The following is a 13,508-nucleotide window of genomic DNA, read 5'->3' on the forward strand; positions in this document are numbered from 1 at the left end:
TAAAACTAAATACTTACCTATAAAATAAACCCTAAGCTAGCTACAATATAACTAATAGTTACATTTTAGCTATCTTAGGTTTTATTTTTATTTTACAGGCAAGTTTGTATTTATTTTAACTAGGTAGACTAGTTAGTAAATAGTTATTAACTATTTACTAACTACCTAGCTAAAATAAATACAAATTTACCTGTAAAATAAAACCTAACCTGAGTTACACTAACGCCTAACCTTACACTACAATTAAATAAATTAAATTAATTTAATACAATTAACTAAATTACACAAAATAAAAAATAAATGATCAAATATTTAAACTAATTACATCGCCGCCACCTACCTACATTTATTAACCCCTAATCTGCCGCCCTCAATGTCGTCGCTACCTACCTACACTTATTAACCCCTAATCTTCCGCCCCCAACGTCGCCGCCACTATACTAAAGTTAATAACCCCTAACCCTAAGTCTAACCCTAACACCCACTAACTTGAACATAATTAAAATAAATCTAAATAAAAATTACAATTAATACCTAAATAATTCCTATTTAAAACTAAATACTTACCTATAAAATAAACCCTAAGCTAGCTACAATATAACTAATAGTTACATTTTAGCTATCTTAGGTTTTATTTTTATTTTACAGGCAAGTTTGTATTTATTTTAACTAGGTAGACTAGTTAGTAAATAGTTATTAACTATTTACTAACTACCTAGCTAAAATAAATACAAATTTACCTGTAAAATAAAACCTAACCTGAGTTACACTAACGCCTAACCTTACACTACAATTAAATAAATTAAATTAATTTAATACAATTAACTAAATTACACAAAATAAAAAATAAATGATCAAATATTTAAACTAATTACATCGCCGCCACCTACCTACATTTATTAACCCCTAATCTGCCGCCCTCAATGTCGTCGCTACCTACCTACACTTATTAACCCCTAATCTTCCGCCCCCAACGTCGCCGCCACTATACTAAAGTTAATAACCCCTAACCCTAAGTCTAACCCTAACACCCACTAACTTGAACATAATTAAAATAAATCTAAATAAAAATTACAATTAATACCTAAATAATTCCTATTTAAAACTAAATACTTACCTATAAAATAAACCCTAAGCTAGCTACAATATAACTAATAGTTACATTTTAGCTATCTTAGGTTTTATTTTTATTTTACAGGCAAGTTTGTATTTATTTTAACTAGGTAGACTAGTTAGTAAATAGTTATTAACTATTTACTAACTACCTAGCTAAAATAAATACAAATTTACCTGTAAAATAAAACCTAACCTGAGTTACACTAACGCCTAACCTTACACTACAATTAAATAAATTACATTAATTAAATACAATTAACTAAATTAAAAAAAAACACACTAAATTACACAAAATAAAAAATAAATGATCAAATATTTAAACCAATTACACCTAATCTAATAGCCCTATCAAAATAAAAAAGCCCCCCCTCAAAATAAAAAAAACCCTAGCCTAAACTAAACTGCCAATGGCCCTTAAAAGGACCTTTTGCGGGGCATTGCCCCAAAGAAATCAGCTCTTTTACATGTAAAAAAATACAAACAACCCCCCAACAGTAAAACCCACCACCCACACAACCAAACCCCCCAAATAAAATCCTTTCTAAAAAACCTAAGCTCCCCATTCCCTTGAAAAGGGCATTTGGATGGGCATTGTCCTTAATAGGGCATTTAGCTCTTTTTCAGCCCAAACCCTAAGCTAAAAATAAAACCCACCCAATAAACCCTTAAAAAAATCTAACATTAACCCCGAAGATCCACGTACAGTTTTTGAAGACCGGACATCCATCCTCAACGAAGCCTGGAGAAGTCTTCATCCAAGCGGCAAGAAGTCCTCAATGAAGCCGGGAGAAGTCTTCATCCAATTGGGCAGAAGTGGTCCTCCAGGCGGTCAGAAGTCTTCATCCAGACGGCATCTTCTATCTTCATCCTTCTGACGCGGAGCGGCTCCATCTTCAAGACATCCGGTGCGGAGCATCCTCTTCTGACGACGGCTACTGAAGAATGAAGGTTCCTTTAAGGGACGTCATCCAAGATGGCGTCCCTTGAATTCTGATTGACTGATTGTAAGGGATTTTTCCCTGATCTGTTTGCCATGTGCTGCTGGCTGCCATTTTACTCACCTCTCTTGTTGACTCTGGTGCATACTGTGTGATGCTGCTCATTTCCTGCACTTCCTTTTATGGCCAGACTGGTGTACATCATCCGTGTGAGACAGGATGCAGTCTCAGAATTGTGATGTCATCACTTATTATTTAAAGGGCCTCTGTTCAGTGTGCTTTGCCCTTGCGTTGTCTCAGATCTGTTTGTGAGAGCTCCTGTGTATTTCCTGGCTGTCTGACGTCCCTCCTGGTTCCTGATCCCTGGCTTGTTCCTGACTCTGCTGTTCTCCATGTTCCTGATTCCGGCTCATCTGACTATTTGCTTTGGCTCCTAACTCGGCTCGTCTGACTACCAGTCCTGGTTTTGATTCCTGGCTTGTTATTTGACTTATGGACTTTTTATTATTTTTTGCTATTAATAAATGTATAATTATTTTTGCACTTCTTGTCTCAGTCTGATTCCTGGTACCCTGGCATTACGCAAGGGCCATGAATCCTGATGGTGCTAATAATCCACCTTTACCTGCCATAATTTCCAGGATGGATGAACAGGATCACCGCTTGGATCAATTTGCATTAGCCCCGCAAACCCTGCTAACTCGCACTGCACATTTGGACCAAAGTGTCCCGCAAGTTATTACTGCTCCTGTTTCCACCGCTGCACCTAGTCCTACCAGGAGCATGTCCAGTTGTGCACCTCTACCTCAGCGATATGGAGGCGATCCTAATCAGTGCAGAGGGTTTTTGAACCAGGTGGGCATTTATTTTGAGATGTTACCTCAGGCTTTTCCCTCTGACAGAGCTAAGGTGTGTTTTCTCATCTTGTTACTCTCTCTGACACAGCTCTTGCCTGGGCTAATCCCTTGTGGGAGACTAATAAACCTGTGATTTCAAATTATCCTGAATTTGTGGCCTCCTTTCGAAGGGTATTTGATGTTCTGGCTCGCACCACCTCTGCTGTTAAATGACTCATGTCCATTCAGCAAGGTACAAGATCTGTTGCTCAGTATGCCATTGAGTTCCATACGCTTGCCGCAGAGGTAGGTTGGAACAATGAAGCCCTTGTTGCCGCCTTCTTTCATGGGCTCTCTGATGCGATTAAAGTCGAAGTTGCTGCCAGAGATTTACCAGAAGATCTCGAGGCATTGGTGTCTTTTTTTATCCTAATTGACATCAGACTAAGTGAGAGGCCCTCTTTCAAGGAGCGCTTGCGGAAGCCTCCTGTTCCATTGTCTCCTACATGTTTGTTCCCACCCATGCCTCCCTCTCCTCCCATGCCTCCTGGTCCCGATTCACCAGGTACTGCTGAGCCAATGTAGTTGGGATTCGCGTGTTTTTCCACGGTAGAGAGGGCCTTTAGGAGGAGGGAGAGGCTTTGCCTCTATTGTGGGTTACAGGGCCACCTTTTGAAGTCTTGTCCTAAACGGCCGGGAAACACTCACACCTAAGGTCCTGTCGGGGGCAGACCCTTGGGTGGTTTATCCTCGTCCCCGGAACTGCTAAAGGAGAAACCTTTGGTCACGGTTGTCCTTTCCTGGGTGGACTCCTCCATAGTCACCCAGGCTCTTGTTGACTCCGGTGCTGTGGTCTATTTCATTGACAGTGCTTTTGTATCAAAGCACTCCATTCCTGTTTTACCTTGGTCCATTCCGCTTGCTATTGAGGCCATTGATGGCAGGCCCCTTCAGCCCACACTGGTTACTCACAAAACTGCTCAGTTATCCATGGCTGTTGGGGCCCTCCATTTTGAAACCCTCCAGTTCCAGGTGATAAACTCTCCGCATTTTCTGGTTATTCTGGGTTATCCCTGGCTCCAAAAGCACAATCCCAGTCTCGACTGGCGCAGGTCCGAAATTTTGTCGTGTTCTCCGCAATGTATTTCCACTAGTCTTCAGAAACCAGTTAAAGTCTTGTGCACGTCTTCGGTATCTCAATTGCCAGAGGAGTACCGAGAATTCCTAGACGTTTTTGACAAGGTGCGTGCCAGTACGTTGCCTCCTCACCGGTCTTACGATTGTGCCATAGACCTGCAACCCGGAGTCATTCCTCCTCGGGGCTGGGTTTACCCTCTGTCTGTTGCGGAGAATTTTGCTATGGAGGAGTATGTTGCCGATGCTCTGTCGCGGGGATCATCCGCAAATACTGCTCTCCTGCAGGGGCTGGCTTCTTCTTTGTGAAGAAAAAGGGTGGCGAGTTAAGACCATGCATCGATTATAGGGGTCTTAATCGTCTTAACATTAAGAATGCTTACCCTATTCCGCTCATTACGGAACTCTTTGACTGCCTCAAGGGAGCTACGGTCTTTACTAAACTTGATTTGAGAGGAGCGTACAATCTCATTAGGATCAAGGAGGGCCACAAATGGAAAACAGCATTTAACACCAGGAGCGGGCATTATGAGTATCTTGTAATGCCTTTTGGCCTATGTAATGCTCCTGCTGTTTTCCAGGAATTTATTAATGATGTCCTATAAGATATGTTGCAACAGTGTGTTGTGGTGTACTTAGAGGACATCCTCATACACTCACCCACACTTGAGGCTTATCGTTCTGATGTTACACAGGTTCTTCAGAGACTACGTGAGAACGGCCTGTTTTGTAAACTCGAGAACTGTGAGTTCCATCAGACTCAAGTAACCTTCCTAGGTTATGTTATCTCCGTTGCAGGGTTCTCCATGGATCCTGACAAGTTATCTGCAGTTCTGCAGTGGCTTCGCCCAGTTGGTCTTCGGTCTATTCAACGTTTTTTTGGGTTCGCCAATTACTATAGAAAGTTTATTAAAAACTTTTCTTCCTTGGTCAAACCTATCACAGACATGACCTGTAAAGAGAATGATCCACTCCATTGGTCACCTACTGCCATTAAGGCCTTTGATAGTCTTAAGACTGCCTTTGCTGCCGCTCCAGTTCGGGCTCATCCTATCGCTGTCCTGCCTTTCGTTCTTGAGGTCGATGCATCTGAGACTGGAGTAGATGCCCTCTTGTCTCAACGTCCTATGCCTGACGGTTCCTTGCATCCGTGTGGTTTCCTCTCTAAGAAATTGTCTCAAGCGGAGTGCAATTATGAAATTGGCGACAGGGAACTACTGGCCATAATTTTGGCACTGAAGGAATGGAGGCATCTTCTCGAGTGTACTAGCGTGCCAGTGCTCATTCTTACTGACCACAAGAATTTAACTTATCTATGTGAAGCAAAACGTTTGTCGCCCCGACAGGCCAGATGGGCGCTATTTTTGTCTCGGTTTAATTATGTGGTCTCCTACCTGCCTGGTAGTAAGAATATTAGGGCTGATGCCCTCTCTCGACAATTTTCGCCTCTGTCCAAGGAGACGTCTGTACCTACTCCAGTTATACCTCCTGACCATATTTTGGCTACCATATGTACTAATTTGACTTCTCCCTTGGGGGAGGAGATCCTGGCTGCACAAACCAATGCACCTCCTGAGAAACCTAGTGGTAAGTGTTTTGATCCTGAGAATCTTCAAACTAAACTTTTGCACACTTACCCCTATCCCAAAGCTGCAGGTCACCCAGGCAAGAACCAAATGATTTGGTCTGTCACTTGACAGTTCTGGTGGCCAGCTCTTCCTTCTGATATTGCTGCGTATGTTTCCTCCTGCTAAGTTTGTGCTCAAAATAAGACTCCTCGACGTCTTCCTGTGGGTCTTCTTCAACCTATTGCTAATGGTGAGCTTCCTTGGACACATCTTTTCATGGACTTCATTGTCAAGCTCCCTGTTTCCAATGGCAATAGTGTTATCCTTATGGTGGTTGACTGTTTTTCTAAAATGTCACATTGCATTCCCTTGAAGAAGTTGCCTACCGCTCAGGAGCTTGCTTTAATTTTTGCCTGGGAGGTCTTCCATTTACATGGGTTACCCAAGGAGATAGTGTCGGACCGGGGTTGTCAGTTTGTCTACAGATTTTGGCGTTCCTTTTGTGCTCAAATGGTCACCCAGCTTTCCTTCTCCTCAGCATATCACCCTCAATCCAATAGGGCTGTGGAACGGTCTAATCAAGCTCTGGAATAGTTCCTCCATTGCTATGTCTCAGATCACCACAATAATTGGTCGAAACTGTTACCTTGCTCGTAATAGTGCTATTAATGCTTCCTCCATGTTATCCCCGTTCATGGTGAATTATGGGTTTCAACCATTCTTGTTGCCCGATTCATTCATGTCTCAGGGTATTCCGGCTTTGGAGGAGCATCTCTGGCAACTCCGTTCCACGTGGGTGCAGATTCAGGATTGCCTTCATCATTCTAGGCAAAAGTTCCAGGCTGATTGTGGCGTCTGCCCGCGCCTTCCTACCAGGTTGGTGAGAGAGTTTGGCTGTCCTCCCGCAACTTGAACCTTTGTGTGCCTTCCAATAAACTGGCTCCCTGTTATGTTGGTCCTTTTCGAATACTCCGACGGGTCAATCCTGTGGCCTACGCTCTTGACCTTCCTCCTGCAATGCGCATCTCCAATGTTTTTCATGTCTCCCTCTTGAAACCATTGGTTTGTAATCAGTTTAATACTGTGTTGCCTCGTCCCCGCCCTATCTTTGTTGACATCAATGAGGAGCATGAGGTCAGCAGCATTATTGATTCTCGTATGTCCAGGGGCCACGTACAGTATTTGGTTCACTGGAGGGGTTACGGTCCGGAGGAGCGTTCATGGGTTCCATCCTCTGATGTTCATGCTCCCGCCCTCCTCTGTGCCTTCCATGCCCGTTTCCCCAATAAGCCTTTTGTCCTCCCGCGGGGAAGGGGTCGTTGAGGGGAGGGTACTGTCAGAGTTTTTTCCCTGATCTGTTTGCCATGTGCTGCTGGCAGCCATTTTATTCACCTCTCTTGTTGACTCTGGTGCATACTGTGTGATGCTGCTCATTTCTTGCACTTCCTTTTATGGCCAGACTGGTGTACATCATCCGTGTGAGACAGGATGCAGTCTCAGAATTGTGATGTCATCACTTATTATTTAAAGGGCCTCTGTTCAGTGTGCTTTGCCCTTGTGTTGTCTCAGATCTGTTTGTGAGAGCTCCTGTGTATTTCCTGGCTGTCTGACGTCCCTCCTGGTTCCTGATCCCTGGCTTGTTCCTGACTCTGCTGTTTTCCTTGTTCCTGATTCCGGCTTGTCTGACTATTCGCTTTGGTTCCTGACTCGGCTCGTCTGACTACTAGTTCTGGTTTTGATTCCTGGCTTGTTATTTGACTATGGACTTTTTATTACTTTTTGCTATTAATAATAAAGGTGTGATTATTTTTGCACTTCTTGTCTCAGTCTGATTCCTGGCACCCTGACAGTGATAGAATTCTATCAGCCAATCTGAATTAAAGGTGAAAAAATCCTATTGGCTGATGCAATCAGCCAATGGGATTGAGCTTCAATCCTATTAGCTGATCCAATCAGCCAATAGGATTGAGCTCGTATTCTATTGGCTGTTCCAATCAGCCAATAGAATGCGAGCTCAGTCCTATTGGCTGATTGGATCAGCCAATAGGATTTTTTCACCTTTAATTCTGATTGGCTGATAGAATTCTATCAGCTAATCGGAATTCAAGGGATGCCATCTTGGATGACGTCCCTTAAAGGAACCTTCATTCTTCAGTAGCCGTCGTCAGAAGAGGATGCTCCGCACCGGATGTCTTGAAGATGGAGCCGCTCCGTGTCGGAAGGATGAAGATAGAAGATGCTGTCAGGGTGAAGACTTCTGCCCGCCTGGAGGACCACTTCTGCCCCCTTTTGGAATGAAGACTTCTCCCGGCTTCATTGAGGACTTCTTGCCGCTTGGATGAAGACTTCTAGCTTCGTTGAGGATGGATGTTCGGTCTTCAAAAACTGTAAGGGGGTCTTCAGGGGTTAGTGTTAGGTTTTTTTAAGGGCTTATTGGGTGGGTTTTATTTTTAGCTTACGGTTTGGGCTGAAAAATAGCTAAATGCCATTTTAAGGGCAATGCCCATCCAAATGCCCTTTTCAGGGCAATGGGGAGCTTAGGTTTTTAGATAGGATTTTTTTTGGGGGGTTTGGTTGTGTGGGTGGTGGGTTTTACTATTGGGGGGTTGTTTGTATTTTTTTTTACAGGTAAAAGAGCTGATTTCTTTGGGGCAATGCCCCACAAAAGGCCCTTTTAAGGGCCATTGGCAGTTTAGTTTAGGCTAGGGTTTTTTATTATTTTAGGGGGGCTTTTTTATTTTGATAGGGCTATTAGATTAGGTGTAATTAGTTTAAATATTTGTTCATTTATTTTTTATTTTGTTTAATTTAGTGTTTTTTTTTGTAATTTAGTTAATTGTATTTAATTAATGTAATTTATTTAATTGTAGTGTAAGGTTAGGTGTTAGTGTAACTCAGGTTAGGTTTTATTTTACAGGTAAATTTGTATTTATTTTAGCTAGGTAGTTAGTAAATAGTTAATAACTATTTACTAACTAGTCTACCTAGTTAAAATAAATACAAACTTACCTGTGAAATAAAAATAAAACCTAAGATAGATACAATGTAACTATTAGTTATATTGTAGCTAGCTTAGGGTTTATTTTATAGGTAAGTATTTAGTTTTAAATAGGAATTATTTAATTATTAATAGTAGGTTTTATTTAGATTTATTTTAATTATATTAAAGTTAGGGGTATACTTATGGTTAGGTTTAGGGGTTAATAACTTTAGTATAGTGGCGGTGATTTTGGGGGCAGCATATTAGGGGTTAATAACAGTAATGTAGGTTGCAGCGATGTTAGGGACAGTAGATTAGGGGTTAATAATATTTAACTAGTGTTTTCGATGGGGGAGTATGGCGGTTTAGGGGTTAATATGTTTATTATAGTGGCGGCAATGTCGGCAGCAGCAGATTAGGGGTTAATCATTTTATTTTAGTGTTTGCGATGCGGGAGGGCCTCGGTTTAGGGGTTAATAGGTAGTTTATGGGTGTTAGTGTACTTTTTAGCACTTTAGTTATGAGTTTTATGTTATGGCTTTGTAACATAAAAGCCATAACTACTGACTTTCAGTTTACGGTATGGATCTTGTAGTTATAGGCTATACCGCTCACTTTTTGGCCGGACAGGCAAACTCGTAATACCAGCGCTGTGGAAGTCCCATTGAAAAAGGACTTTTAGAAAGCTGCAGTAGTTACGTTGCAAGACTCGAGAATAGCAGCGGTAGTGAAAAAGCAGCGTTATGAGGCTTTTTCACCCATAACACAAAACTCGTAATCTAGCCGATAGTTTGCTAAAGTTACTCAACTAGTCATTTCAACATTCATTATGTAATAATATAGATCCGGTGTTCATTAACAATTATATGTCTCTGTCGGCTGTCGGGAAGGAAAAGGGAGAAAGTTTGACTCCGGTAGACAGGGGTAGATTCAGTGTTTACGTTGTTTGGGGGACTAGTCTAATCTGTCTGGGTGTGAAATGGGACTCCCAAAGAATCATTAGTTCAGCATAGTAGTCAAGCTTTCCAATGGAATAAAAAAAATATCTTTCCAGCGTCAAATTGCGGGTCATTTGTTTTATCCACATGGACAGTGTGGGAGGGGAATCTGATTTCCACAGATAGCTAGGTGGAGAAGTGATGAATAATGTTTAAAGGGCAATTTGGGAATGTCATGAAATAAATATATTAGAGGGTCCAATAGTATCTCGAAGTTTAGGAGTGAGCTCAAGGTGGAGTTAATATCTTGCCAGTATTCTACAATTTTAGGACATGTCCACCATATGTGAAATGGTGTTCCTTTCCCTGAACATCTTCTCAAGCAGCGGTCAGTGGCCTCTGGGAATATATACTTCAGTCTATGTGGGGTTAGGTACCACCGGAGGAGAAATTTATAATTGGTCTCTAATAGAGTAGTTGAATTGGCAGACCTTGAGGTTTTTTGAAAAATAATGCTCCACTCCTGTTCAGTTAAGGTGTACGGTAGTTCCTTGTGCCAAGATGTAATCGTAGTTGTATTGAGTACCTCAGGAGGTGTTATAAGAAGCCAGTAAGGCAAAGAAATAGAGTGTGAGGGAGGTGAATCTAGAGTGCAGAGTTTTTCAAAGGGTGTACGGTCTCTCACTATCAAGTGTTTTAGGTTGTGTGTGTCAATGAAGTGTCGGAGTTGGAGATATCTGAACCAGTGGGTGAATTGCGTGACCTTCAGTTGTTGTAGCATTAATTTATCTGCTTCTAATAGTGTACAAATTGGCAGGAGATTTTGCAGATTATCTATTGAGTTTGGTGTTAGTGATGCTCCTATCGGGAAGTCTAAATTGAACAGCACTGTTGTCAGCGGTGAGATGATTGTAGAAACATATTGTTGTGTACGTAACGTGTAGCCATACTGTAAACGTCTCTTTTATGATAGGGTAGGTGATAGTTGGTAGATGAAGTGGAGATTGCCAGCAATATACACCCAATTGGGGGACCCCGGCAACCTCATGTTCTAACATTATCCAGGATTTATTACAATTCTCAGAAAGTGTACACCAGTCTACAATCCTTCTCATGAATATTGCAGTTCTGTATTAAGCTATATCTGGAACACCTAGGCCTCCAGAGTTCCTTTGGAAGGTAAAATGGATTTAATGGTTCTAGGTGGTCTTTTTTTCAAATGTTTGAGTTCACAACTGCTTGTAATCTAGATACGTTACTGGAATCGTGAGGGTTTGAAAGACGTAAAGGATTTTTGGTAGAGTATTCATCTTGGTAACCCCTATTCTGCCTATCCAAGATATATTTTTATGTAGCCATTTCGTGGTGTCTTTGGTGATTAAAGTAAGGAGGACTTTGTAGTTTAGTTCTAGTAACAGTTGTGGGTCTATAGAAAGGTGAACGCCTAAATATTTGAAAGAGTTTTGTTGCATTGAGTATGGAGTCTGTTGCTGTAAGGTGTGGATATCTGCGCTAGATAGGTTAATAGGGAGAATTTCAGACTTATTCAAGTTGACCAAATAGTTAGAGAGGGATCCATATTCTTCAAGGGATCTCTGAGCTTCAGAGAGAGGAAAGGTTGGGGAGGTCAGGGTAAACAGTAAATCGTCCGCATATAATGCCAGTTTATTGATAGTGAGTCCGTGTATGTCAGGGTTTTAGCATAGTTTCATGGCTAATATTTCCATAGCTAAAACAAATAGCAGGGGGGGATAATGGGTATCCTTGCCGGGTACCGTTAGTGATTGGAAATGGGAGGAATGGAAGCTGTTTACTCTAATTTTAGCTTTTGTATGTAAAGAGAAAATTCTGTTAACAAAACTGTCAGGGAAGCCGAATTTTCTTAGGGTGAATTTGAGGAAGGTCCAGTCCAGCCTATCAAAGGCCTTCTCGGCATCGGTTGATAAAAGTATAAAGGGGAGTTTCTGAGGCATACTGCATAAGGTGAAAAACATTCACAGTATTGTCTTTTGCCTCTCTCCACGGCACAAAGCCCACCTGATGTATGAGCGAAGGAAGAACATTATTTATTCTGGTGGCCAAAATCTTTGCATACTACTTGATGTCAATGTTAAGGAGGGAAATCGGGCGGTAATTTGAGGGGATAGTGGGATCTTTATATGGTTTTGGAATGACGGTTACTATTGCTTCTAGCATGGATGCGGGTAGCATGTTTCTCTTATCGATATGGTTAAAAACCAATTGCAGGTAAGGTATTAGGATATGTTGGAATGTTTTGTATTATGCACCTGTCAATCCGTCAGGGCCAGGACTCTTCCCCTTTTTTAAAGAGTGTATTGCGATTTCAATTTCTTTTTCAGTTATAGAAGAGGTAAGGGCGCTTAGACTGTCTTGTTGAACATTGGGGAGGGAGATGGATTCTAAGTATCGTTGGCATTTAAGGGAGTGGTCTGCCATGTCTTTATTAGGAGCTAAGTTGTAGAGTTTGGAGTAATAGGACCTGAATATCTCTGCGATTCGCACCGACTCCGCAGTGGGGTCATTAGGAGGATCCAGGATTTTTGCGATATAATTAATGGCTTGTTTGGTTTTGAGGCCTCTTGATAACATTTTACCCGGTCTGTTTCCTTCTAAAATATAACGGAGAGTGATCCAGGAATTCCGTCAATTTATTTTAAATTTGGTCTAATTGTGACATAATAGATTCGTCACTAGGATTTAATTTATGTGCTTGATCTAGTTGTTGAAGTTGTTTGGTTAGGTCTTGATGTAATGCTCTAGGTGTTTTACGTTGAGTGGCCTTGTTCTTTATTTCCCCTCTCAGAAAGCACTTATGTGCTTCCCAAAGAATGTATGGGTCAGTTCCCGGCAAGTCATTATTCTGAAAGAATTCAGATAGGGATTTCTCGGTTTGTTGTAATATTTTCTTGTTTTTAAGTAAGGTGGCATCTAAGCGCCTATGAAACTGTTTAAATGGTAGAGAGGACCACTGTATAAAGCAGAGGACACCAAAATGGTCTGACCAAGCTGTGGGGAGGATCTCAGTGTTTTTTACTGATGTAATGGTAGTGTGGTCTATAAGGACGTAATCAATGCGGGAGTATGTGCTGAATGTGCCATGTGTCATGTACTCCTAAAAGTGCTAGATCATCTCTAATTGATTTGAGCTTACGTTTGGACAAATGAGATTGTGCTGTAGAGTTATCTAAGGCTGGGTTTAATGGCGTATTTAGGTCCCCTCCTTTAATTAGCGAACCTTTGGAGAAAGAGAGTATGTCGTTGGTTAACTTATGAAAGAAGGATGCTTGGTGAGTGTTTGGCATACAAATGTTCACCAGGGTGACTGGTCTGCCGCATAATAAACCCATTAGTGCTAAGTATCTCCCATCCTTGTCCCTTTCTATCTGTTGTAGCTGGAAATGTATCGATCTATGAAACAATATACTGACTCCAAAATTTTTTTGAGGGCTGACTACTATGGTATTGAATGGGGTAAGTTGTGGCAAAAAATTAGGGCTCTTGTCCTGCTACATAATGCGTTTCCTGTAGGAATAGAATGTCTATTTGTCTGTTTTCCAGGTCTTCTGACTTGTCCTGTATTTTAAGCAGTAGCAAGTCTTGTGTTTGCATAGTGGTTTGTAAGGTGGATATTTCAGATTGATTAAATTAGTTGTCTTCTTCAAGAGCTTCTATTCGGTTGCTCATTTCTGTCATGTCTTTCCTTAGGCCTGAAATTTCTTCCTTGATGCAGTCACAAACTTTTGTAACTAAGTTGTCTAGGTCTTATTTAGATGGCATTGTAGCCATAAAGGCCTTGGATATCTGTATAGGTTCATCCATTGTGCTGTCCTCACTGTCTGAGGCTGAATAGGCAGATCGCTGCGGTGCAGCAGTTTTAAATGGGCAACTTGTGCACTATCTGTGGTTTTGAAAAAAGGAGTTCACCGAAGTGCGAGCATTAGGTTGCTTTTTGTCTAGCTTTGGCAGTCTCTTTGGCG

This window comes from Bombina bombina, chromosome 1 (genome assembly GCF_027579735.1).
Source record: "Bombina bombina isolate aBomBom1 chromosome 1, aBomBom1.pri, whole genome shotgun sequence".
In the NCBI taxonomy this organism is placed as follows: domain Eukaryota; kingdom Metazoa; phylum Chordata; class Amphibia; order Anura; family Bombinatoridae; genus Bombina; species Bombina bombina.